The 23971-nt window shown below is 35.6% G+C and overlaps 1 protein-coding gene across 3 annotated transcripts in view; it reads left to right on the forward strand.

Moving 5' to 3' along the window:
* The first annotated feature begins 6891 nt into the window (after window positions 1-6891).
* Window positions 6892-23971, forward strand: part of Nlgn1 (neuroligin 1) — a 677570-nt gene continuing 660490 nt past the window's right edge. For all 3 annotated transcript variants that reach the window (XM_047563981.1, XM_047563980.1, XM_047563982.1), the window contains exon 1: window positions 6892-7536. The gene's annotated coding sequence lies outside the window, so the exon portion shown is untranslated. The remainder of the gene's footprint in view (window positions 7537-23971) is intronic.

The raw sequence follows: 23971 nt of genomic DNA on the forward strand, positions 1-23971 counted from the left end.
TGATTGACCCTGTTATCACATTTCTTATTTTAACTCTGACTCTTCTGCTTTCTTCTATTAAAAACATTTGTCTTAATTAATACTGGACCCATCTGGATAATCCAGAATAATATCTTCATCTTGAGATTCTTAACTTAATCACATCTACAATCTACAAAATCTCTTTTTTCATGTAAAGTAACATATTCACCTATTCCAGGGATGAGAATCTGGACTTCTTGCTGGGGAGCATTATTCTGATCTTGATATTATGCATACTTAATTTTGTGGGTTTTTATTTACTTGTTAATTATAATTTTTAAAGTTTGGTGTGGTCAAATATTTTTAAGAGCAATGTAACATTAACCTCAATAACCAAACAAAAAAGCAGTAATTCAGAAGTAGCAGGACACAGTGGCTTCTCATAGCAATACCACTGAGCTCAGTGTGACCTTTTAAGTCATTTATACTCTTTGCCTTCTCTATTTAGCAAAAGGAGATCTTTGGAATCCATATAATCACTATAAAACAGCAATTCTTTGGGCCACCACTCAAATATACTCTAGTGTTTTAATGATGAGTTTGAGCTTTGATAGGATGAACTACAGTTATAAATGTTTTCTTATGTCCTCACCAGACTTACTAATGATAAAGATGTGAGTTATGAGTAGGTTTAATGTCTCAAGTAAGCCAGGAATAAATTATGTAAAAGATAAATTATCTGTTAACAAAAGCTGTCTATTGTCTTAGGTAACCAACTTTGTGACTTCTTCTAAGTCTTGATTTTAATGGTCCTGATGTTACTTTCTCTGTTTACTGAAGAAACTACTTTTGTTCCCTTTCTTTCTTTCTTTTTTGTAGTACTGGGTTTGAACCCAGGGGTGCTCTACCACTGAGCAACATCTCTGACTCTATTTATTTTTTATCTGGAGACAGGGTCTAGCTATGTTATCCATGCTGGCCTTGAATTTCCAATCCTCTTGCCTCTACCTCTGGAGTAGCTGGGATTACAGGTGTGTTCCACAGTAACCAGCTTAAGCAATTTTTTTAAAAAAATTACTATTTCCCTCTTTCCTTCTTGCTCTCCCTAGTCACACAATTTAGAAATAAAGGGTTATGATGCCAGTTTTAATATCAAAACACCATTTATTAGCTTGCTTATGTCTATGGAAACTTTTGGAAATTTTAAGAGAAAGGCCAGAATGATAGCATAAAGGGTATGAATTCTAGAATGGATGGTTGGAAGGTTGAACAACATTTTCTGCATTGAGTATAACATGGTTTTATCATTCTACTTAATTACATTATTTTATTGTTTGTTTCTGGGTCATCAAAAATAATCCTATTCATATATAAGCAAAAAGCAAACACTAATGTCAAATACAAATAATTTTAGGAAATCTATCCTTTTAAAACATTTGTGACCTTCCTCAGTTTGATGTAATCAGAAATTAACTAAATGGACAGACTTATGTATTCATAGGTAGATAGGTAGACAAATAGATAAATTAACTGAGAGACAAGGAAACACAGAGAGACAGAGAAGGAACCATTCCTTAAGGTGTCATTTTAAAGTTTCATTTATGTAACATTTTAGGAAATTGTGAAACTAAGTATTTCAGGTAGAAGATGATCATTAAATCACCATTAGGTAATAATGAAAATTTAGGCTAGTGTTTATTTTTAGTTTTGTAATTAGATAAATTCCTACCCAGAAAAGGAAGAGCACCCCCCTCATGTCTGTGAGAGATGGTAATGCCACTGGGATATAACTAAAAATTTCTTTTCCAGTTTGAGCTACAGAAAATGAAGTATCATGAGGCCTTCCCATACTTAGGTCAAATTTTACAGTAAATTTTGCTAATGTTGGAAATGCAAACTAAACTATATTAATATTTTATAATTAAATCTAATGGATGATGTTCGATAGGGTGAATTTTGAATTATGTTAATAAGCTATTACCTGCTAAAATCTTTGAGGTTTAAAATGTATGTATTTTAAAGTAAAGAATAATTGAATAATTGTATCAATTAAATATAGGTACAAATTATAGATATAAAAAGAGTTTCTTCAAAAAGAATAGATTATTGTTAGCATAATCCTACCAATATTTGGAAGTTTCTATCAAGTTAAAATGACTGTAATTGGTTTTGAAAAATCTGGAATGATTTCTGACTTAAATTCCTTTAAGAGTCACTTTGGCTCTTCAAACCTGATGAAGAAGTCTCAGTTCTAGACATGGCAGTCTCTCCTAAAATACCTAGTCTTGATTGTTACTTTGGTTTCCATTACCAGTCTTCAATTCATGGAACATAAAGATGCATCTGATATATTTAGCATCCAAGCAGGTGTGTTTTCCTAGTACATACCTGGAATATTCAGTATCAGTCAAGTGCTTTAAGTAGTCTTTTCTAATTAAGTAGGATTGTGTGAGCAGATTCTTCCCTGTAGAAAGAAGCTCCTCAAAACAACCACCTTTGCAATTGTTAGACTGTATAATATTGCAACAGTTTTTATTTTTATGCCTTTTATAATTCCCATTCATTTAGATTCAAGTCTTGAGGACTTAATATGAATTTATATCAGGGGAGTTCTGAAAATGGTAGGGGAACTTTTTTTCTCCAGACTTGCTTTAGTTATCTCTTTTACAAAATTTTGTAAGTTATTTCATTTTACGCACATACGGAGGATCAGCTTTTTATAACATCCCAAAATATTTGCTACCAGCTAGAACTTAATTCATTTGACATGGTCATAAAATACATTCATTTATATCATTTATTGGAAAACAACCCCTACAAAATATCTCTTTTATTAACAACTTCTTTGTATTAAAAGCAGCAATTACACATTTGCTCATCTATTTATCTGTAGAATCATGCTGCTTATTTATTGACATTATCCATTCAGTATTAATCAATAATTCTCCATTTGGTATAAAATTTTAGTGACATAATCAATTTGAAACTCCCCACAGCATGTAGGTTTGCTAATCTTGATTTTTCATTTCCCACTCTTCATCATAGTTAATTTTTAGCTTCCCCTGTTAATTTCATTTTCTGAGAAGATTAGCAAACCCATTCAATATGGAGGATGGTTTTGTTTTCTTTATATACCAACCATTTCCATTCTTTGATCTATTAATTCATCATTCACAAATCGTTTGTATCATGAGGCATATACCAGGAGACAAAGAATTTGATGCATCTTTTTATCCTCAACCTTTTTTCTTCTGCCTCTCCCCATCTTTCTTCCCTCTTTTTATTCTTCCTTCTTTGACTACCTGATCCTGTTAACCCAGCTCGAACTCAAACACACTGGAAATGAACCTTCAGTTCTCTATCAATATCTAATACCTGTTCATTATGGATGCTCAAGTATTAACTCAGAATAGTAACAACTATGCAGTTATAATCAATTATCAATGCAAACTAAGGAACTCTTATTATACACTTTTGTCTGTGTCTAGTATGCAGGAATTAGTCAATAAGTGGTTGCTGAATGAATATGTCAGCCTCTTCAAATTTCAGAAACATGTCTATTTCTTCCCCCTTGTCTATTCTATCATCAAAGGAAATCAAATTGTTATCTCACTGTTTTCTTACCACAAAACTACTATGGTTATTTCCCAGGAAGTCTTTTCTGAATGGCTGAAAATTTTTTGTTTGACAAGTAACTAGGGAGTCTTTCCTGATTCCAGTGTGAGCTGCTGGTATGAACAGCTCATTGTACTTGTAAGTTGAGGATCTAAAAAAACTTTCCTAATATTTGGTATCTTCTATTTTGCACAGATTTTAAAAATAATATCTAATGGCTTTAAAATGAGATTGCCAGTTCTCATAATTCACGTCAACAAATCCCCCCTATTTGAATGCATATATGTATTTTCAGTATTCTTCGAAGAATTTTCTATGTTTTGTAATTTGGCTTGGGGCTACTCTGATTTTGGTGGTTTCTAGTTAACTGATCAGACTGAACATGATCAATTGATGACCTGTTTCACGGTTTCAGAGACCCTATTACTATTTATGAGATCAAAGGAAAATATAAGAAAGAGCTAGTGGAGGGTTATTTTTTCCCCTATTTCAGTCACATTTTTCTCATTTAGGTGGTGAATTTTGCTTGCAAGCTGAAAATTCTAATACTCATTACAGAAATAAATAAGCAGCAATCCATTTTTACTTAGAAATATAAAATATTGCCATTTCTAAAATATTTCTATAAAATGTGTTATGAAATTACGAATTCCTATACTATTTTTTCACATCTGCATTTACTTATTTTAATTAGAAATGTTTATAATTCTATAAAGGTTCAGAGAAATCATCTAATCTAAGTCTTTTATTTTAAAGAAATATTTCAGTCATACAAATAGTTTACATAGTAGTAGTATAGCCACCTGTGTTCAAGATTCACATTGAGAAATGAATCTCTGTAGGTTCAGGAGGAGCTACCCTGGCTGCCTGACCAGTTCCATTATCCCAATTCTTCCCAGAGGCAATTTCTACCCTGGACTTTTAGGTTTATGGTTCTCATGCAGGTTGATACTATTTGCTGCATAGGAATGTGATAGAAATTGATTGATAAAATTATTTCACATATTTTCAAACTTTATATATACATGATATCATCCAAGAAGCATCTTTCTGCAACATCTTTCTTTTATGCCCGCGTCATATTTTAGAAATTTATGTATATTAACTCAAGAAAATATGTTTTCATTTTTCTCCCTACTGCTTCTAGTATTTCAGCAAGTGAATATTTTATGAATTCTTGTCCATTTATTTATCCAGAGGTATTTAGATTACTTCCATTTCTTGGCTATTTCAAGTAATTCTTCAAGGGGTATTTCTAGGACTAGAAAGACTGTATTTCAGGGCATGAGAATCTTCAACTCTTTCTCAATTGCTTTCTGAAGACTTCGTACTTTTAACTGTCATATTCTCCATGGTTTCTTCACATCTTCATCAACATCTGGTATTACTGGATTTGTAAAATTTTGCCAATTTCATGTCTATGAAATGAGATATCAGCATTTTGTCATGTATTTCTCTAATAACCAGGGAGAATGAGTGCCTGTCAAATGATTATTAGACACTAAGAATTCTCTTCTGCGAACCAATTGTTCATCTCCTCAGCCCATTTTTCCCTGTCATATCTTTAAAATAGATTTATAAGAAACCTTTACATACTTTGGATATTAATCTTTCTTTAGTTATATGCATTGCAAATATCTCCTCTCAATCTATAGGTTTTAATGTATATTTTATTTTAATATATCAAATTTAACATTTTTCCTGTATGACTTTGGTTTTTCTGTCCTGTTTAATAAACTATTATTTTCTCATCTACCCCAAATTATAAAGTTATTTCCCTTTAAAAGTTATGAAGTTTTTTCTTGCATCTTTAGGCCCTTCAAATACATGTGAATTTAAACTATTTTTTTTCATACGCATAGTCTGTTGTCTGAATAATTCATTTACCTTCACTGCTCTATAATTTTACCTCTTTTTTATCAAGTTTCCAATAATGCATGGATATACTTCTAGGCTTTCTGTTCTGTTCTTTTGGATAATTTCTCTGAACCAAAGCTACATTGCCTTAATTACTGTCATTTTGCATTAAGTCGTAATAGTTCATATGGAAACTCCATGAAACTTGTTCTTGAGAGTGTATTGACAATTTTTTACCATTTGTTGTTTCAAACACATTTTAGAATTAACTTTTTAGATTTCTTGAAAAGCTGTTGAGGGATTTTAATAGTAGTTACATTAGCATTATGGATTAATTTGCAATTTTGAGTCTTCCATCCAGGCACATGCATAGTTGTTGGTTTATTTTGAATTTTACTAGATAAATTTAACATAGGCCAAAAGGTGACTTCTCAAAGTCACATAGCCAATTAATAGAAAAACCAGTGGTAAAAGGAAGGTCTCTTGACTCTTAAACAGTTCATACACTAAAAAGCTTAATTATTTAGTCAGTTAAGAAAGACTTTCCAGTTTTTGCAGCTACAGAACCCATCAGCATGAAAGTGAATTGAACTTTTCTATTTTACTAGGCCCTTGATAATCAAAGCATGCTCAGAGGGCTTGTTAGAAATGCAGAAACTCGGCCTGTTCCTGGTCCCACAGAATTAGAATCTTCATTTAAAAAAAGATCTCTGGGTTAAGGGAAGGCACTGTTTGTGAAAGCGTGCAATACACAGCTTAGCAACAGAGTCCTGAAATTCATTGCATTGATTCTTATTCTTGGAAGCCTGTCAAAAATCCTAGTGGTAATCTCGAGGTCACTGAATTCCAAAGGATTCAGTTAAGAAACAGGAAAACCTATAGAGTGGTACTTAGGTCTTATCTTTTGACCACAAGCTCACAAAAGTCATTGCCTGCTTTTCTGAATGAACATCAAAGGCCCAAAATGAGAAAAGATCTAAAATTGTATATCCATACATAGTCATATTCCTTAAAAGAAGTTAAGAATTTTTCTAAAATTAATCTCTCGCAGGAGCACTGAGTTTTTTTTTTAATAACTGTAGTTATTGAGAAAACAAATATATTTGCTTTGAAATCACTGACCTGCCACAAAGCGGCATTTTAGCTATTAAATGCCATTGCAGAAATGTTTGAATATAGAGGAGATGGAAGCATGGAAATCTCAATTTTTAAGCATAAAACAATGAAGAAAGGTCAGATGATTTATTCAAGCAGTTACACACTATTCATGTAAATCTTGGCTCAGTCTCCTTGTTTAACTACTACAGCATCTAGTTATCTATGGGGGTGAAAAAAAAAGGTGAGGAGAGGGGATGAGAAAAAAAAAAAAAATCTAAGGCTCCTGCAATATCGCCTAGAGCCACTAGGGGTATCTTTGTACCATTTTCATTCTGCACCGATTTGGAGTAGAAACCTATATTAGGGGAAAACCAGGGTCCTCGGCATTTTTTTGCGAGCAGTGCACCCAGAATCCAAAAAGATTTTTTAAAAAAGAAAGAAAGAAACCACAGTGCTTTCGGTCACCCGAACAAGGCTACGAAATCGTTCTACTGGACATCGGCATTGGGAATTCATTTTTGAGGTCAATTTCCAATCGAGATAAATCTATTGGATTAGTAGGATTATCTGATTGCAGCTGAAAGAAGTAACGTTGTTTGATCATTTGTATTTCTTGCCTGATGGTCGGATTTACATGGAGGTGGCTTTGGGTGCCCAGGATTCTGGATCGTGATTGCATCTGGAAAGAAAAAAAGGATCAATCGACACGTTTTGGAAGTGTCCGTGGGTGAATAAAAAGGAAGGGGGGGGGCGTAAAACTGGGGTTGCGTCTGCTTAAAGAAAAAAATAAAAAAGAAGAAAAAAAAAAAAGAAGCATCTTGAATCCTGAAACAAGAATTATCGGGTGCTAGAGATTCCCAAAAAAGCGTCTAGGAACTGGTAAATACTTTGACCATTTCGGCTTGAATTTGACGGCGAAGTGTTGTAGAAACTGTCTCCTTGAATTATTGGAAGGGGACCGGGGGAAGATGAGGGGGCTCCCTCTGTGGATCTGTCTTGCTGAGGGTAAGTTTGTGGCTCTTTTCTTGGGAGGGGGCTGCCTGGGTTTGTGTGCCACTGCGCGGAAGGTGATGCGGACGCGGTGCCTGTGAAATGGGGCGAGCAAGGGAGATGTAAAGCCACCTCGCGCATCTCGCGGGGGATCGCTAGGGAGCTACCTAGATGGAGCTTGAAAACCTTGTTTGGTGGCGTCAGTGGGGAAGCCAAGCAGTCCTCCGAGCTCTCAACTTTGCATTGAAAATTTCTCAGTTGGGAGATGCCTCCTGGATCCCGTGCTTTCTCCCAGTGATACTTTAAGGAGAGGAGGCGGCGGCGCTTTGGAAAACCTGCCTGTGGAGAGAGGAAAACCCGAGTAGAAATCTTTGCCGCTTTGGCTGCGGTTTCAGTGGCTGTCGCGGCTTCTAGGCGAATTTTGCAGAGGTGGGGGTGGATAGTCGTATTTATATTGTGTCCTTCCTCCCTTTCTTTCTTCCTGCCCCTTCCAGCCTCCCCCTCTTAGCCGGACACTAAAGGGTTACAGGGTCACTGCATCGGATAGAGACAGTAGAAGTGGGTGACTGGCCACACACGTCTTGTAATTCTCTTGCACGACTTTCCATAATACAGTCAGTGGTAACTTTCTTTGAGTTGGAGATGCCCTAGAGGTCTTTGCAGCCTTTCTGCCCAGGGCCCAGGCAGGCGAGTGCGCCAGGCAGCCGGCTGCATTTCTGATGCATCCCTGCCCTGCCTGCCTTGCCACTTACTGGCTTTTCTTTCCGACTGAGCGGTGCGCGCGCGTTTCTAGATATTTTCTTGCAGCTGAATTGAGGGATTTTTTTTTCTTTAATTTTTTAAAATTTGTAGCTCTCAAGGAAAACTCGTCTTTATTTGCAGAAGGAAATCAATTTTAACAGCTGTAATTAAAACTAATCACTCAAATGAGTGAATATTAATCGACTTAGGAAACTAAAAGTTGCTTTGAAATCAGAAAAAAAGCCTATTATTCTCCACCAATTTTGGAGTCCACGTAGCTTCAGAACAATTGTATAGAAAGCACTGATTTATTTTAGAGACATACATAGGTATATGTAGATGTGTTAAATAGATTAATGATCCCCCATTTTATATCCTTTGACACTTCAGCATCATTATTTTACTTGGTTTTTATATTTAAGGTCAATTCCTTAAATTTTAAACCATCAGAAATTCAAATTCGCTGGAATAAGATGAAGATAAAAAAATTGATAAACATAAAATTCTGTACTTTGTATGTTTTAGCCATTTGAAAAATAAGTTATTTTTTTCCAGAAGGTTCTGTTTACAGATTATGGAAAATGTTTTCAGATACCTTTACGGTTGTAGCATCGAAGTCTCTCCATGATGAGTGAACTCATGGAAAGGCAACTCTTCAATGTCATCTGAAGCACATCCATTCTTCAGCGCTTATTTCAGGAATTTCAGATATATCAGACATTCTGGCTTTCAATGATGAATCTCACCAAACTTTCCTTCTAAAGGGTGTGTGTGTGTGTGTGTGTGTGTGTGTGTGTGGTGTGTGTGTGTGTTTAAACCTAATTCTGAAGCAAGCACATAGAATTTGTGTCTTCAAGATGAAATAGTAAAATATAAAACTTTTGTCTCCCAGGAATTAGGAAGGAATTCTAAAGGGGAGAAATTAGCTATTTCTTATTAGTTATTTCTTATTTCTGAAGACTTTGTGTAAGATTTTCTCAAGACTATAGAAATAGCAAGAAATGGTTTCTACAAGCCCAATTGTCAGTCTCAAGGAGATATCTTTCAGGCCAGCTTTGCCTCACTTTTGCTCTGCTCTCAGTCACGTGGTTCCTGTGCAGCCTGAACCTAGAACAATGGATGTTCTGTGTTTTGGTACATTCTAGACACATTCTATTCCCAATAGTATTTAACTTGTTTTATTGAAGATTAAGCTAACACAAAGGCAGCTAGCAAAGAACATTAAATGATAATAACAAATAAATAATGAAGGTGAATGGTAGGTGGACCGGAATTTCTTTTTCTAGGCAAAAAGAGAATATAACTATTAATATAAAAGTTAAGGAGCATTTAAAACAGGAAAAAGGAGGTCCTTTTAAAAGTTAATTTGCATATTTTGAAACCACTAAGTAGCATTGTTACATGTAACATACTGCTGAAGTAGAAGACTTAACTGAACATACTTTGTAGTAACTGGAAAATATTTTCTGTTGAGAACAATTGGCATTTTCTACTCCTTCATTACATTTTCTTTTGGCAGTGCAAATGAAGAGAAGAGACTTTGACCTACTCTGTGGTGTCATGTAGTTGAAGGAATTGTATTCTGTTTCTAAAACAGTTCCTATACAAAACTTTGGTCAACCTTTAACTTGTAAATTCACTTTAGAAGGCCAATAACAATGGAAATGTCAATTAATAGAACAACACACCACGAAATTTTTAACAACTGTAACCTGTAAATGAAGAGCATGTTACCTAGTTAGTCAGATAAATGCCCTTCTTAATAGAGTGGATCACTTTAAGAACTGTTGAAAAACCTGAAGAGTTCACTTAGAAAATTACTTTTTGCTCTATGCTATTCATATGCATGTTTTTGGTCATGATTATTAAACAGAACATGGTGGCTTCAATTTTATATCAGAGTAACACAAAATGTTGTAGTTTGGGGGTGAAAGGACAGAAGCTCTCAATTAGCCCTGTAAATTGCAAACACAATTCCTAATATAATTGACAAGAAGGAGCATTGATTTTCCCAAGACCTACCACTATAGAAAAACTGATGTCATGTCAATGGAGCTTTACTTGACAGCTGCTCCTGTCCCTGGAAAGCCTTCCATGGGTCCTAAGTGGCCTCAAGTTCAGCAACAGCTAGCCTATTTGTTACAGCTTCCTGCTATGATGTTGAGATGATCAACAACATTGAATGTTACTTTTACATTAACTGATTTTTTTAATGAAATTACTACGTGCTCTTAATTAAAGGAAATTGGTTGGGGAAATTCTATTTGGGGATGGGTGTGAATTCTATTGAAAATGATTTGTTGAAATTTTAATATATGGTATCCTAAAGTGCAAACCTTCCCTCTCTTTTGCTATGTTGATATATAATTTTTTCAATTAATTTATAATTTGAATTTTTAATCTTTCAAATTTGTAAGATCTAGAACAATAAAATTAAATTAAAAAATACTAATGGTGAATCTAGGGTATCTTTTTCATTGCTTTTTAAAGGATAAATTTAAACCATCCTGAAATAGCTAACCTCTTAATGTGGGATAACAACATTCCCAACTGTTTCCAAGAGGAATGAGTCCTTTATTCTACCCAGTTTTGCTTGGTTACTTTTGTTCTATTATCAGTGAACTCATGTTGATAATGTCCAATATTGCCGTGTTGCTATAAAATGATGTGCTTTATCTTTGCTTTCTAGCAAAGATAGCATTGTTCTAGGTTCAGTCTGCACAGGAACCACGTGACTGAGAGCAGAGCAAAAGTGAGGCAAAGCTGGCCTGAAAGATATCTCCTTGAGACTGACAATTGGGCTTGTAGAAACCATTTCTTGCTGTTTCTATTATTATCTTTGCTTTCTAGTGCTCTCTCATCCCCCCAAAAAAGGGGGGAAAAAGAAATAAACAATAACAACTACAAAACCCCCACATTCCCACTTAGTAGTACATCTCTGTGAAAGAGAAAGACTGCCAACTCTAAGCTTAACTGAAGTCAGAGGAAACTAGTAAATCACTCCAGGCATTTGAAATTATTAGACACTAAACTTTTGGGAGATTTTTATATGAATTCTTTTTATAACAGTCAATATAATCTCTTCTGTGCCTATTTCCGTTGCATGTAAGAGAAATTCTAGTCAATGGCAAAACGCTTTACTGCTGCCATTACTGCAGACTTTATAGATCAGAGATGTGTCAGCATGTTGGCTTTAGCAGTAATGCCTCTTTTGTGTGAAACCTTATGGGCCTTGCAGGCACTCTCTTATCCTGACACTCATAAAATGTTCTAGTCCCATATTTATTATTTAATTTTCTTCCCATATATAGCAACGAAGCACTTCAATATATGAATGTGTAGCCAGAAAATGACAGGCAAGCGTGAATGGGACTAATGAGTTTTAATAATACACATATTAGGAACTGCTAAAGGAAGTTTAATTAAGAAAAACAAGTTGAGCATGAAATTCATTTTGGAACAAATGCAAGTCAAGTTACTACTACAGATGTAAAACCAAAACCACAGTGATATATCATAGGAAATAAAGTTCCAGTCTGAGACTAGACTAATGTAACTTCATGCAGTTGACGTCTTAGGACTTGACTTTAAGTTGATGAGCTTTGATTTGATTTGTGAAGCAGTTAAAAAAAAAAAATGTGTGTGTATATATATATATACATACACACATTTTTATAACACTTTACTTTTCCCTGGTTTGCATAGCAATTTTTGTTAAAATTTTACCTCTGTATCCAGTCACACTTTTGTACATAATCCTAGTTCTCTTGTGAGGAGCCACACAGGAACTTTTTCTGTATCCTACTTTTCTAATGTGACATATACCTATAATTAGCAGTGCTCATGAAGTCCATGCCATCCATTTGGGTGGTAATTTAATAAGAAAACTGCCTATCTATTAATTTACCTGTAACTACAATCCTATTTTTTTTAATTTAGAAAAGAAGTACATTTACTGATTTGTTTGCTTATTTACTTGGTGGTAGCAGTGTTGTGGGGAGGGAACAGAAATTGTGTAGAGGTTAGACTATTAGGCAAATATTTCCTTAGAATATGGTTTTCTTACATCTTTATCTAAATAAAAGATAACTTTCTAGAAAGAGTGAATAAGTCAAGCCCTGATGTGAAAGTCTCATATGTTCCTATCAGCTGCCTTTTGGAAAACATTCAACTGATACAGTGATTTATTTTTATACAGATGTTGGTTATCAGTTATGTATAACAGTAATGATTTTATTTTCCTTTTTGACACAATCAATCAATGTTGGATCTTCAGGAAAAAAAAAAAGGAGGTTAATAGCAATGTCTTCAAGTGAAATGAAAATTCTTGTTACTTTTCTTTAAAATAGTCAGGGTGAATACTTTCATAGGATCATACAGAATACTCACTACGATGCTTAGAAATTCCACAGGGTTGCACACGGAATCAGAAATACTGATTTGAGGAAAACCACGTTGTGATTGTCCCTACTGTAAGATTTCCCCATAAGACAACCATTGCCCTCCTCCCCTAACTCAGGACAGAACTCAGCAGGAAAACAGTAATCAGTACATATGACATTGACCAACATTTGTGACAGTAGTCACACCTGAAAATAATACTTGAGCCATTTAATAGTAAACCATAGTACTAAAAGAAAGAAAGCCTCACTTCAGCAACCATTATGTTTCAAGTCAGTGCATCTGTCGTTTTTAATTTAAATCTGTATTACTTAGCTGTCCAAAACTTTACACACAAGTGACAATGTTATCTATCCTTTTTCTTATGGGTAAAAAGAAAGTCACCAGTTTCATTACCTCTTTAACTGTGCCAAGTGTTCTAATGCATATGTTATCATGAGACTCATGCCAAAAGTTCCTACTATTGACAACTGTAATCTTTAATAACAAGAATGACGATGAAACTGTATTAAATACTGACCTGCTATTGTGGTAGCAGTCTACATAACCTCCACCCTGACATGGGAATTTTGTCTGATTTGTTCAAAGTTTTGTGTGTTTCCGTAGCACCTAGAACAGTTGCAACTAGATATGCAGCCTCCTTTCTTCACTAATACTTAGTCTTTTCACTTTTGCTTTTATAAAAGCATAAAAACAATAGTTATTTGCATTCACAGACCTTTTAAAGTAATCTACAATATTTCAAAAGTAGAAAGGATCATATTTCAAATACTGGATTTTAACCAGAGGTAAATAACTGAAACTTTTTAGTGATCTTTGTTTGTGTCTAGTTTATATATTTTATCTTGAAAAAAATATTGAATTAAGACTTACTAGTGTAATAGGGTTATTTCTGTTGTTATAATTTACTGAAAGGTACATTAGTTATTTTTTGTCATGAGGAAAACGTGATATCCCCAGCAACTTTGGAATTACTAAAACTTATTTCAAATAGGTAGGACATGAATGATGAAGACAAAAGATTGTAAAATATAACACAGTTTGAGATAAGATGTGCAATACGGCAAAGGTTGACATTTTAGTCATAGCCCCAAAACTTTAAGATTTTAAATCATTTAAGATTATAAAATGTTTTCATCTTTGTTTTTTTTTTTTTTTAATGTGGTGCTGAGAATCGAACCCAGGGCCTCACTCATGCTAGGCAAGCACTTTACCACAGAGCTACAACCCCACCCCTTGTTTTTCATCTTTAACATTTTATTATTGCAAATATCTCCCTGTTATTTAACTTGGCTTAAATGATGAGTTCATTTGGCAACTTATGTTCCATGCGTATGCTAAATGCTTGTTAATGTTCTATTTATTAATGGTATATTACACGAATGGCCCATGAACAAGGGCATGGCTTTGAGTTCTGTTATTATTTGTTCTAATGGAGCTGTAACATGAAGGGGAAATAAAAGAGGTAGATATCTGAAGAAGATTGCTAGTGCAATATCCTTTCCCCTTCTGGCCACTGGTGAGCTCTCTGCTGAATCAGGAGTGACAGGAAGCCATTATTGTTGTTTGGTGCTTCACGTGAAAGGAGTTGGTGGTCTTAGCCCAGCTCCTCTAGACAGTTACTCCTTAAACAATAGCCACTATAGTACTTGCCAATTCCAGCAGAAGCCTGGGACTGAATGGGCACAAAGGTTTAACTACCCTCTCTCTGCTAATCATCCTCCAAGGGGTCAAGATTGACATACCTTGGCACACAGCCATATGCAGAAACTTAGCATTGCCTCTGCCAAAGTTGTAGCTATTCTCTGGCAACAAGGGATTTTTTAAAGAGGAACTTTAATTAAGCAGGGCAACAGGAATGGCAATTCTCCACTCTTCCCAGACACCAGCAACTTACTAGAAACAAAAATAAGCTTAAAGAGTGATTTGAGAATGTGGCACCGCTCTTAGATTGTACTAGCTTTTCTATAAGGATACTGGCAGGCATAATTAAGTTGCTTCTGGAAGCAATGACTTGTGACCCAAAGGTGGCCCCTTTCAGACAAAAGCATCAATTTAATATCAAGGGAAGTAATCAGCTCTACCTGGCTGTCTTTCCCGAATTCTTGAGTGATTATTCATTTTCTTCTGGGGGAACACAGGGTCGCCAATTGGTTTTAAAAACATGTGCCGCAGTATTTTACATACACATTAAATCTGTTGCCCATGACTTTTTAAGAAACATGCTGTCTCGTAGATCTTTGCCCCTCTCATCTCCTTCACCTTCCTGATCATTTACAAGTCAGGATCCCTAAGTAGATTCTAGACTTAGCAATTAACATTCGATAGTCTACCTGAGAGTAGATTCAAAGTAAATAGAAAGTAAAATTTATTGTATATAGGTAATGTTAAACGGCTTTGTCCAGCCCCCCCCAAATAATACAACAAAGAAACTCTCAGTACATAGCCATTAGCTGTAAGGATGGTTCCAACAGAAGGGTTCACTTGTGTAACCCACAAGGAAATGCTGTCCCTTTAGTCTCTTTTCCTTTGTTTTGTCAGATAAGCTGTCATGGCATATTTTGATTCTGTTTTCGGTCAAATAAGAACGGAATCTGTCACCAGTAGATCTATCAGGTCTTCTGTGCACACCCCAGGCATGGCAAGGAATTTTCATTGTCCTGTAATTTTTTTTCCACCTCTTTTGCTCTTCCCTCTCTTGCTGCAAGTCTAATTAAGCTAATGCCTCCATGGAGATCAGGCATCACAGATGGATAAACAAAATGAGGGCTATGTTAATTGATGAAAAATAATACAATGAATTAATGGGTCATTCATTCAAGGAATATTTTCTGAGGACCTACAATGTAATATCTTGTTCTGTGGATGATTATTAATTCCAACAATTCAACAAACATGGTCTCTATTCTCAAAGAGGAAGGTTAATCTAATGTCATTTTTGTGATTATGCATACTAGCATCATACTTGGGATGAGATCTTATAGCCCCAAGATGGCCTACAACTTCTTGAATTGCCAACTCCTTTTTCTTTTCCAGTCTATGCTCCATTCTTCTCTCAAGCCACACAGGTCTCTTTGGAAAGTCACAGACCGCACAGCATTTAGGTATCAGTTTGCCTCTATCTGATATGCTCTGTCCTGTTCACCTGCCAACTCCTACTCATCCTTCAAAACCCAGTTTATAGATCATTTCCTCTGGATGATCATCCTTCCTACTCTACACTCTTTTAAATCTCCCCTCAGAACAACCAGACTTATTTTCTCAGTATAGCATTTATAACTAAACAGTTATCTGTGCAAGTGATTTACATACCATTTGCATTCCTCTTGACTCTTGGTCTCCAGAAGAATCTGCACCATTCCCATCTTGTTCAGGATGCCTGTCCAATGCCTGGTGCTACATACCTGCCACTGTGAGACTGCAGGTGGAAACTGAGATTACCAATTGCTGGGATTAAAAAGTATGGTGGGTTCAGGCACAGCAATGATTATAAATGCTATGAAGTTTGAAGGAAGGGTGCATTTTTGTGTCTGGAAAGATCAGGGAGAAAAGGACTGAACTTTGAGACGGGCCATGGTGTTCCAGCTGGGGTCCCTCCAGGCAAGACCTGTTGGGGAGTGTGTTCTCCAGGGGAGGATCCTAGTGAGCAAGTTGGGCCCAATTCACTAAGCACTGCTCACTGTGCTGACCCGACCTTCTGTTTATAATTATGTTGCTGTTGTTGTTGTTCTAACTAGTTATACATGACAGAATGCATTTTGGCACACCATACATTAATAGAATATAACTTCTCATTCTTCTGGTTGTACTTGATATAGAATCACCCCAATTGTGTAATCATATATGTACACAGGGTAGTAATGTCTGATTTGTTTATATTCTTTATTCACAAAGAGTTTGCTATCAGGAATGAACTCTACAATGTACCTATGCTATATTCTTTGTTATTCTTTGAAGTATTTTGTTGGCAAACTTGTTTCTCCTGCTACTGTCAAGTTTTAGTTTGCCTTTTCCCCCATAACATTTCAATTTTCTCTCTCTCTCTCTCTCTCTCTCTTTTTTTTTTTTTTAACATCATGAAGAGGTACATTTAGAGTAGAAGTAGCCCAAGGGGAAAGGGAACAAATAGAACCACTTATGTTTTCTGCAGAGGAAGGTAGAATGGGATATATATCTCTGGAAAGTTATTGAGGCTTGCTCACCCTTTCTCCTGGAAGGAGGCTCTGGGCAAAATTGAGAAGGAGGCAAGGTTTATCTTTAGGGCCTGGGAGTTCTTCCACCATATCTCCCTCTCTCTGTGGGAAAGTGCTGCATTCATAAACTGTGCTTTTATTTTGTTGAACAATGTTTTGGTAGCTTTGTGTTTCTGTCTTGAATTTAATTATCTGTACAAGGAGATGTTAATGATCTCTACTTCATGGTATTTAGAACAAAATTAAATGAGATAATACAATTAGTTTCATGTTCAGCCTCAGCACATGCTCATTGGGTGTTTGCCATTGGTCCAATTATTACTTAATGATGCCCATGGAAGAATATACTTTTCACCACATCAGTTTTCAGTATGTACATGGTCATATGGCCACAAGATTATCCACGGCATTCTCAAATGTCTACCAAACCACCATCTTGAACTTTGATAGTCCTGGTTGAGAGTACACCCTTTCTCCTTACTCAGTTTTTTCCTTCTGGTGATACAGATATTTGTGGAGGGATATATGCATTTATTTTATCCTTCTGGAAATTTTTTTCCTCCACACGCAGATAACCTACTCAACACTAGAGCTTTCTTGCAAATGTTTTCTCTTGAAATTCTACCATTCTTGCGTTCTTTAGCCCCAATCCTGACTTCTATCACTTACGGTCTGCCTCTGGCTATACAGTGGTTGCTGGAAAAAGTTTTAATATCACACTGTTCAGAACTACTGCAAATTATGCCTATGAATTAACCCCAGAAAGCTGATCAGCAGCCTTTTTTATTCCCTCCTGTTGATGTCCTGTCTGTTCCACTCTCCTCAAATCCTCAGCCTCAATGAGCATATGGCTTCATTGAATTGATCTCATTGGGGAGCAAAGCAAAAGATCCCATATCAAAACAGTTCAGGTCATGTGCTCTGGAGTTAGGAGTTCCTGGATTTGATTTTGAAATCTGCTTTTTCTTGGATTTGTAGACCTGTGCATGTTATCTAACCACCTAAAACCTGTTTTCCTCATTTCAAATAAGTTTACTTAGCTTATCAACTCCTGAGAACTCAATGACACAAAGCATGTCAAGTGTATTGAACAGGACGTGGAGAGTAGTTGGTGATCTGTAATCTTAGTTATGGTTATTGTCATTTTTATGAAGTTGTGGGTGCACACAGCTGATACTTCAAATTGAACATGAGTGTGTAATGTTTTTCTCCCTGAAATCCATTCACTAAGTGTATGGTTCTCATACCTTTGTGCTCATACAATCTGTAATTTTTTATTAATAAATCCTAAAATGTATAAAATCAACACAAATAGCTCTTCATAAACATCTGCATCACCATACTGTAAAACACACACAAAACTGACATTAAAAAGATAAGAAAGTTCAAGTCAATATTTTTACATGTGTTTTAAATCCAGATGCCCTCGTTGCATCTTTTATTAACATCTCAAGGCACAGAGATTCTTGGAGGAGAGTTCACAGCTAATAAAATGGACAAATTCCTATTTTCAAGTTATCTTCTTGATGTTTTCCAATTTTTTCCTGATTTTTTTATTGTATCTGATTACATGTTCATTGTTCTTAATCTTGTGATTTAGGTGAGGAAGAGCTTTTAGTGAAAGTAGGAAAAGCTTTATTTAGGCACTTTTCTTGCTCTTGGTTTGTAATAATATTTACTGCTATTTCCTTTAATTTATACTGACTTCATGGACAAGACTTAATCCCGTAGCCCACTTCGTGAGCACTACTCTAAGCATAGTTTGAGAAAAATTGTATAATTCTGTTTGTCCAGTGGTGTCAGCTCTAGCATACCAGTGTACACTGGCATGAAATGACGACAATGAAGGGTCACTGCTGACACTTACAGACCACCTACCTTGCAAAGGACACCTCGAGTGCTATATGCATCACATAACCCTGTGAACATGCTGGTGTCACATCAAAGGCCTGCATTAGCAAAGCTCAATTTCTTTCTCATTTCATTTTATGTGGGTGAGAATGGTAAACAGAAGTTCAAATATTTCCTTTCCTCATCTCATCTGACTCATCTTGGGGTGGAGTATGGACACACTGCTTTGGAGATCCCTGTTCTACAATACTGCCAGTTTAATTTTCCTGTGAATAAATTTGATAATATTCTTCCCCTGCTGGAAATATTTAATGGCTTTTCATCACTCAGTGAATAAAATCCAAACACTTTAGCCTCTTAATGAAGGGCTTGCTTGATTTGGCTCCAGCCTGCCTTTTCAGCCTCTTCCAGTGCTCATCCTCATTTACTCTGTGTTCTGGCCAAACTAGACCAGGCCCTCCTCAAACAAGGCATTTTCTTTCCTTTCTGTCATATGTCAGATTTCCCAGGGAAAAAAATAAATGTTTGAGAAAAAGGATTGTCTGCAAGTAGCTTATTATGATGTGCACTAGGACCACCAGCAGGGATTGAGAGAATTTCCATCAATTCTACCTCTGCCCATTCCCATGGGGAGCTTTGGGGCAGGAATAGCCCTTCAAGCATTGTTTTCAGTGATGAGAGAAGGCCAGACCTTTGCACACTGGCAGGGCCCAGTCATTGGGATGTGGTCTACTTCCAGGGAGTGGGAACACCACCTTATCCACTGCACATTCTTCCCAATATCTGGAATGTGTCCTCTACCTGGAATCCTTTCTGTGACCACATGCACATGTACACATAATATTATGTCTTTGAATCTCATCCTAAATTCCTCCAATTCATGGATTCTTTCCTAATCCAGTAGGTGGAGGAATCCTATGTCTTCTTTTGAAACCAAACATTTTAAACAATTACATTTATTTATTTAATCACCCCATTATTAAGTACTTAATATGTGAACTAGTTTTACATCAGTTACTTTAAGTGTTCAGTTAATAAAAGGACTCAAACAGTTTATACTCATTGGACAACTTTATTGTAGGCAAAGAATATGGTGCAAAACAACAAGAGAAGGATATGTATTAAATAGAAAAATTCGGACTCAGATTTCTTTGTTCTTCCACTACTGGGTCCCAAGGTAGATCCTTTGTCTCCAAGTCTTGAATCATCACCAGGGTGCATGCAACACATCTTGATACAGGAAACCAAAATCTTCAGGGCTCAGGTGAACACAGGGAGCTGGTCACATAGGTGCATTCACATTATATGGCCAGATTTGGCCATTGAAAACCATGATTCTCCACTAAAATATTTATTATTAAATTGAATTATTTGTTAAACTATCATTACCAAATCCAAGTATTGTTACAAAGCCCTACTGACAAGGATAAACTAGTGCCATTTGATCTCAAAAGAACTCATAGACCCATTGATAGAAAACATTATTTTTCTTTAGCTGTTTAAGTTGATCCTCATTATTTCCAGTTTCTGTATTTGCAAATTTACCTATGCAATACAATTTATCTGGAAAATTTGAATCAAAACTCACAGTATTTTCTCAGTCATTCCACAGAAATGAAGAAAACATTAAAATCTTTGAGTTGCTCTATGAGCTCGTTTCCAGTTGAGGTCAAACTAGGCCATGCTTCTTTCAGGTCCATGAATGGAGGAGGGCAATGGTAGAAGCAGCAGGGTGCAGGGCAAGGAGCTATGTTCTGGGTCCAGTTGGAGGGGATTTGAATGCCAACTCTGACACCTGATAATGGGGTGTTCTAAGGTACTTAGCTGTTCCAAACCTTGGTTTTTCTTTTGTAAAATAAAGAAGATGAAGTCTATTAGGATAAGTTGCTTTAAACATTTAAGGTTATAATCTAAAATCTGTGTGAGATATGTACATAGATATGTTAGTATATACACACACACACACACACACACACACACACACACACACACACAAGGCTTTTCCTAGGAGTGATAATTCCCTAATTGAGCGTTCATGATGAGTTTTTAAAAGATGTCCACTGTGAGTTAAAAGGATCAACTATAGATTGCATAGCATTGACTGAGGGTAACCGTCAAGCTTAGGTGTCTCTGGTGATGAACCTATGAACAATCCAGATCACCTGCAATTTACCCATACTTGTGCTGTGTACAGCATTTCCCCATAGATTTTAAAATGAATATAAATATATAAAAACATGTACAAAATCCTCGAAAATTCAATAAGGAAATGTTGGACTCAACAATAAAACAAATAAAAACAAATATGAAAATAAAGCAGAGAATAAATAGATAATATTTTTTTAAAGACATATAAAAGTCTTCAGCAAGTTATAAGTTAAAGACTTCCTGCTGGGTCTTGCTTTCCCCCTTCATCATGTATTTATTAAACACATGTTACTTTCCATCTTCCATTAGGGCCATCATTTCATGGGACTTATTCCTTTAAATATTACAGGCTACCTGGGAGCAATGAGGACATTGTATTTGTCTTTAAATTCTCTGTACATTTAGCACAAAAGTCTGCATGTTGTAAACTCCCAATAAATACTTCATTGAGTGAGTGAAAGATTGGATGAATGTGGTTACTCACTGTAATTACCTAATGTTCCAGATGGTTCTCTCTAGTTTTCATCAGGGTCACCAAGGAACAAACTAATTGAGGGACCAGCTATTTCAATGAGCTAATGCAAGTTCAGTTAATATATTGCAATTTATGATGCCCTTTCAAATATTATTTATTTTGTATTTTATCGTGTTAATAGGACCATACATTTTTTTACCTCGAGGGCAGAAATAATGGAAGAACATATGAGCTAGTACCTCTGTTCACTGTGAAGTTAAGGGAGGCTGGTCCTGTTTGGGCTGATGGGCCAGTCTCCTGGTAACATGAGACTTGCCTGGCCTGGTGAGCAGGAGTTTTCTGATCTCATTGTTTTAATGTATTTATTTTAAAATATTTAAAATATAGAGAAAATAATAATAATGATGTTTGTGAGTGTGTGCATGTATCTCACCAACATTCATCTTATATGTCAATTAACAAATTAATTGCTAGAATTAATTTCATTCTTTCCTCCTCTTACCAGGGATAAGAACCCTCCTGTTATTGTTTATTTATGTATCTATGAGTAATAAATATTATTATTCTGCACACTTTAAGATTTATTTAGGTAGTATTTTACTAAATCTAATCTTCAGCACTTATTTTGTTCAAGAATTTTGATATATCTATGCTGATATTTGAGGTCTCAATCCTTTATTTACACTGGCATAAAATTCCAATTTGTGAATATTTCATAAATCATTTATAGGTATCATTTTTTTGCTTTTTTCTAAATATGTATATATTTTTATTATTATTTTGATTCATTGTGCACAAATGGAGTACAACTTTCGTTTCTCTGGTTGTACATGAAGTAGAGTCACACCGTTTGTGTAATTATACGTGTACACAAGGTAATGAAGTTTGTCTCATTCTTTTATCTTTTCTTCCTCCCACCCCCTCCCTACCCCTCATCTTCCTCTGCATAATCCATCCTTCCTCCTTTCTTTCCTTACCCACCCTCCCCATTATGTATCATCATCCATTTATCAGAGAAATTATTTGGCCTTTGATTTTTGGGATTGTCTTATTTCACTTAGTATGATATTCTCCAACTCCATCCATTTACCTACAAATGCCATAATTTTATTCTTCTTTATGGCTGAATAATATTCCATTGTGTATATATACCACAGTTTCTTTATTCATTGGTCTGTTGAAGGGCATCTAGATTGGTTCCACAATCTAGCAATTGTGAATTGAGCTTCTATAAACATTGATGTAGCTGCATCACTGTAGTATGCTGATTTTAATTCCTTTGGGTATAGGCCAAGGAGTGGGATAGCTGGGTCAAATGGTAGTTCCATTCCAAGTTTTCTAAGGAATCCCCATACTGCTTACCGGAGTGGCTGCACCAATTCTTAACCCCACTAGCAATGTATGAGTGTACCTTTGTCCCCACATCCACACCAACACCTGTTGTTGCTTGTATTCTTGATAATAGCCATTCTAAGTAGGGTGAGATGAAATCTTTGGGTAGTTTTGATTTGCATTTCTCTTATTACTAGAGATATGGAATATTTTTTTCATATATCTATTGATTACTTGTAGATCTTCTGTGAATTGTCTGTTCATTTCCTTAGTCCATTTATTGATTGGGTTATTTGTACTCTTGGTGTAAAGTTTTTTGAGTTTTTTATAAATTCCAGTGATTAGTGCTTATCTGAAGTGCATGTGGAAAAGATTTTCTCCCACTCTGTAGGCTGTCTCTTCACATTGTTGATTGTTTCCTTTGCTGAGAAAAAGTTTTTTAGTTTGAACCTGTCCCACTTATTGATTCCTGCTTTATTTTTTGTGCTTTTGGAGTCATGTTAAGGAAGTCTGGTCCTATGCTGACATGATGAAGATTTGGACCTACTTTTTCTTCTATTAGGTGCAGGGTCTCTGGTCTAACTACTGGGTCCTTAATCCACTTTGAGTTGAGTTTTGTGCAGGGTGAGAGATAGGGGTTTGATTTCATTTTGCTGTATATGAATTTACAGTTTTGCCAGCACCATTTATTGAAGAGGCTATCTTTTCTCCAGTGAATGCTTTTGGCACCTTTGTCTAATGTGAGAAAACTGTATTTATGGGGGTTTGCCTCTGTGTCCTCTTTTTTGTACTATTGGTCTCCCTGTGTATTTTGGGAGACCATGCTGTTTTTGTTACTATTTCTCTGTAGTATAGTTTAAGGTCTGGGATATCAACATCTAGATTGTCATGAATTTGGGTCTTGAAGAATTTTTTAACATGAATAGCAACCAAAACATTATACAGATTATTTTAAACATGAACTTGTGTAATCACATATATGACTGTATTAGAACTAGAGTAAAACAAGGTGAAAATAGCAAAATCAAATCTATATTTCCATTAAGAATAGGGTAGAATATTTAAAATTCCATGTTCCTATAATATTGTCACAGTAGTCACCAAACTCTATATTCTGAATATACATAACTAAACATTTTTATAATGCATTTTTAAATGTTAGAATCAAATTTTTAAAAAAGTGATAACTTCAAATTTAGAGATAGAATCATGAAATGATGAAGAGAATCCTTTTGAAATCAGGTGATAATTGACTCCTGGATCTGTCTTTGGTTGAGAGACCTTGGCAACTGTATTTAACATCTTTGAG

Source organism: Sciurus carolinensis, chromosome 9, assembly GCF_902686445.1.
Source record: "Sciurus carolinensis chromosome 9, mSciCar1.2, whole genome shotgun sequence".
NCBI classification, from domain to species: Eukaryota; Metazoa; Chordata; class Mammalia; order Rodentia; family Sciuridae; genus Sciurus; species Sciurus carolinensis.